Genomic DNA, 4,689 nt, shown 5'->3' on the forward strand with positions numbered 1-4,689 from the left:
AAGATGGGAACAGGCGCGCTCTGCTGAGCTCTGATTATCACAGAGCAAAATTCCCAAATCTGCCGGTGCTGCGGACATACATTACCAAGCTGTCTTCTTAATTGCAAGGGCACAATCTGGCGTACCGGAGGCGATGGCTGGTTGCTTCGACGTCCAGTCGTGGTGATGATAATGTCACTATAGCCCGAAACAAGTTATCCTGGTCTGGTTGTTCCAGACTAAAGACTTCCTATCAATACAAATGCATCCCTGAGGGAGACAAAGAAGGCTCGCCACACAATCACTGGCGGTACAGTGATTTATTTTAACAAGCGAAGTCACACAGTAGCTGCAATACAGTCGACTTTAGCCAAAACCGCTCAAGACGGACAACATAGTACGCTTGTACGCAGAACGCTCAATTGCCACGTGTACTCGGAAAGTTACGTTGAAGTCGAAACTTCAGCAGCTTCGTCAAACAGTTACAATTAAATGAAAGTATATTAGACAGCCAACAGAAGACAGGCTGTCCAGAGCAGCGAGAGCTCAGTCTTGTAACCTACTCCGACCGAAAGGCGAGAGCCGACACTCTCAAGAGCACCCATACAAACCGATCACGGAACATTCCCGCCCACACGACAGTGGCCGTGGTTAAACGTTAAAATCAGCAACTCGAAAACCAGAGGAAAATTCCACTCTATTGCCGAAGCACCACCTTTCCACCAATGGAGATTCTTGGCGCCAATTTCTGCGCCGACTTTGCTACGTCACGGAGCTTTGCCTGAGCAAGCCAATCAGAGTTACGATTTTGCAGAAAACGCGGTAACTTGCCCGCCAAGACTGCCTGGGAACACAAGTCATTTCCACGCCTCGCTGGTAGCCCGCCAGAAAGTGTTTTCACTAAGTTTCTGCGAAGTAACGGAATCTCTAGCCCAGCCGCCACTTGCGGCCCATCTGGGCGTGTCGCCCCCGCTCTTATGACTATGTCGGCGTCTGGAAAGCATCCACTCGACTCCCACACACCCGTCAGCTTAACCCTTTCAAGATCAGCAGATCCCGTCTGTCACCGGACCACCCGGGTGATGAAAGACGCTGCGTGGGAAGTCCACCTGTGAAGGAATAGCAACTTTTCTCCGCATGCAATCAGAGAGGAAAATCGAATTACTCAGAGTAAGATAGAAATGTGAAAGGTGGCTGATGCCACCTTTCACTGTCACGGAAATCGTCAGTGACTCTACTTTAAGCTTTCCATTCAGCTCCAAAACAGAGGACTGTGACTGGTCCTGGGAAAGATGCTACAAAACGATCTCTCTGCCTCCACCCCAGGTGCGAGGCCAGCTTCTTCACCAGTCAGTCAACCGCCTGTAGGAACCGAGGATGGCCTCTCAATCCAAGCGGGAGGCATCATTCATGCCGACATGAGTCCCGATTTGCATCCTCGTGGTGCCATTATGCTCGGTCGCTACGGGCAGAGCCTTCTCCACATCTCTGGCGAGACCCCCCGACAAGCAAACAGAGTGAACACTGGCCTTCTTTCCCGACCTGCGTGCTATATTGCTCTGGGGCTCCATCACAAGGCTAACGCTGGAGCTCCCGATGACAAGCATTCCCACCCTCTGAGCTTGTCCGAGCCTCTCCTGAAAATGGACCACGGTCCGAGATGGTGGGGCGTCCCGTGCTAGTTAAGATGCACTTTCAGCTATTGGCAATACCTCACACCCCTTTTTGAGGCATAAGGGGGTAGCAGTGTGGTCGGTGCATACTTTCGCCTTCTGCCCAGAAATTTGAAACCACCGCACTGTTTGCCAATCACTGTCGGGTAAGTGTTGACAAGCAGGGACGAGCGAATCGGAAGATGCAACGGCAACAGGTATCCCAGACATCGCTATAAGTTCCACAGTAGCCAAAGCATTGGTCTTAGGTGCCCCAATGCCGACGCAGCCCAGGACAGTAGCCTGAGGCCTGTCGATCATGGACACCACTGCTTCTAGTTGTTGATGGACAGTGTTTATTTCCCCCTGCATCCGTGTACAACAAGTAGAGTCCCTACAACATCTTAACTAATTTCTGTGTATGTCACGCCAACCCAAGAAGTCGATGGTACAATCTAAGATCCGCTGCTACGGTACCTCTAGTCTATAGTACCAGAGAAAGTCAACTCACACAAAGCTAATGCACTAAAATTTACACAAAAACTTTCAACAGAAAGTTACTAAACACTAGTCTGCTCAGTAAAATACACAGGAACAATCCACTTCTTCTCAAAAGTACGAGAAAAACAGGGTGAACTAAATTACTGTGTATCTGACAAACTGCTACAGTTCAGGATCGTCCTCTCGACTCTATGACTGCCACAACATCTACATCTCCATCTGCATGACTGCACTGCAGTTACCAAATCACCTTCAATCTACTTTTCTACCTTTCCACAGTCGAACAGCACACAGGAAAAATGAACACTTAAATCCTTCTGTGTGAACTTTGATTTCACATCTTTTATTATAATGATCGTTTCTCCTTATGTAGGTGGCCACCAACAAAATAATATCGCCTTTGAAGAGGAAGTTGGTGACTGAAATTTCATGAGAAGACCCTTCCACAACGAAACACGTCTTTGTTTCAATAATTGTCACCAAAATTCACGTATCATATCTGTGGCAAATTCTGCCCTACTTCGCAATAATACAAAACGAGTTGCCCGTCTTTTAATTTTACCGATGTTCTCTGTCAATCCAATTTGATACATATCTCATACCATGCAGCAGTACTCCGAAAGAGGACAGGGAAGTGTAGTGAAGGCAGTCTCTTTAGTAGACTTCTTGCATTTTTCCAGTTAATTGCAATGACGTTCCCTTCATTATGAATCGACCTCAGAAAGACTTGTCTGGTTCCCGTGGGTACCACATCTTCCCCTACCCGTGTAACTGTCGTTTCTCTTCAGAATAGCGTCAATTTAGAATCTTTATTCACCATTATTGCAAGGTGCCGGGGCTAGCAGTGTATTTAATACTAAATTCTTCTAGAATCTTCATATGTAAATGATGCTCTAAGCCCCCCCCCCTCCCTATTTTAACTCCGACTTTTGCCGTTGCTCGTGTATTAAAAAGAAACGCGAACTGACTGTAATCGACCCTGCAAGTGGAGTAGAAAGAGTTTGGCACCTGCAATAATTTAATTTGATAGAAATTAATTAGATAAAGGAAAGTTTCATTAACATAGTGAGAAATGAAGGGGTTGCTCTACCGATTAACAGAATGAAAGTTCTGTCCAAAATAACAATATGATTTATTATGACTAAACTCAAAATAATAAAAAAAACACATGAAACATTTACAACACATCAAATAGTCTCAAATTGGATACTCAAATAAATGCTGTGAAGGTGAAGTTGTCCCTAAACTAGATTGTGACATTTATGATGAAGTGGTATGTGGAGCCAACGCAACATCTATTGCTGCTACAGTAGTGAGAACTGAGACGACGAACACCCAAGACAGAACAAAGTTAGAAAAAGACGAGCAGGGGCGCTCTGCTGAGCTCTAATTATCACCTAGGAAAATCCCTAATCTGCCAGTGCTGTGGTCATACATTACCGAGCTGTCTTCTTAACTGCAAGAACACGATCTGGCGTACCGGAGGCGATGGCTGGTTGCTTCGACGTCCCGTCGTGGTGATGATAATGTCGCGAGTATAGCCCGAAACAAATTATCCTGGTCTGGTTGTTCTAGACTAAAGACTTCCTAGCAATACAAATGTGCCTCTGAGGGAGACGACGAAGGCTCGCCACACAATCACTGACGGTACAGTGATTGATTTTAACAAGTGAAGTCACACAGTAACTCCAATACAGTCGACTTTAGCTCAAGACAGACAACATAGGCCGCTTGTACACAGAACGCTCAATTGCCAACTCTACTCGGAAAGTTACGTTGAAGTCGAAACTTCAGCAACTTCATCAAACAGTTACAATTAAATAAATGTATATTAGACAGCCAACGGAAAGCAGGCTGTCCAGAGCAGCGAGAGCTCAGTCTTGTAACCTACTCCGACCGAAAGGCGAGAGCCGACACTCTCAAGAGCACCCGTACAAACCGAACACGGAACATTCCCGCCCCCACGACAGTGGCCGTGGTTAAACGTTCCAATCAGGAACTCGAAAACCAGAGGAAAATTCCACTCTATTGCCGAAGCACTGCCTTTCCACCAATGGAGATTCTTGGCGCCAATTTCTGCGCCGACTTTGCTACGTCATGGAGCTTTGCCTGAGCAAGCCAATCAGAGTTACGATTTTGCAGAAAACGCGGTAACTTGCCCGCCAAGACTGCCTGGGAACACAAGTCATTTCCACGCCTCGCTGGTAGCCCGCCAGAAAGTGTTTTCACTAAGTTTCTGCGAAGTAACGGAATCTCTAGCCCAGCCGCCACTTGCGGCCCATCTGGGTGTGTCGCTCCCGCTCTTATGACAATGTCGGCGCCTGGAAAGCATCCACTCGACTCCCTCACACCCATCGGCTTAACCCTTTCAAGCTCAGGAGAACTCGCCTGTCACCGGACCACCCGGGTGACGAGAGACATTGCGTGGGAAGTCCGCCATGTGAAGGAATAGCAACTTTTCACTGCATGCAATCAGAGAGGAAAATCGAATTACTCAGAGTAAAATAGAAATATGAGAGGGGGCTCATGCCACCTCTCATTATAATATGTTGTTTGT

The sequence above is a fragment of the Schistocerca piceifrons genome, chromosome 3 (genome assembly GCF_021461385.2).
Source record: "Schistocerca piceifrons isolate TAMUIC-IGC-003096 chromosome 3, iqSchPice1.1, whole genome shotgun sequence".
Lineage (NCBI taxonomy): Eukaryota > Metazoa > Arthropoda > Insecta > Orthoptera > Acrididae > Schistocerca > Schistocerca piceifrons.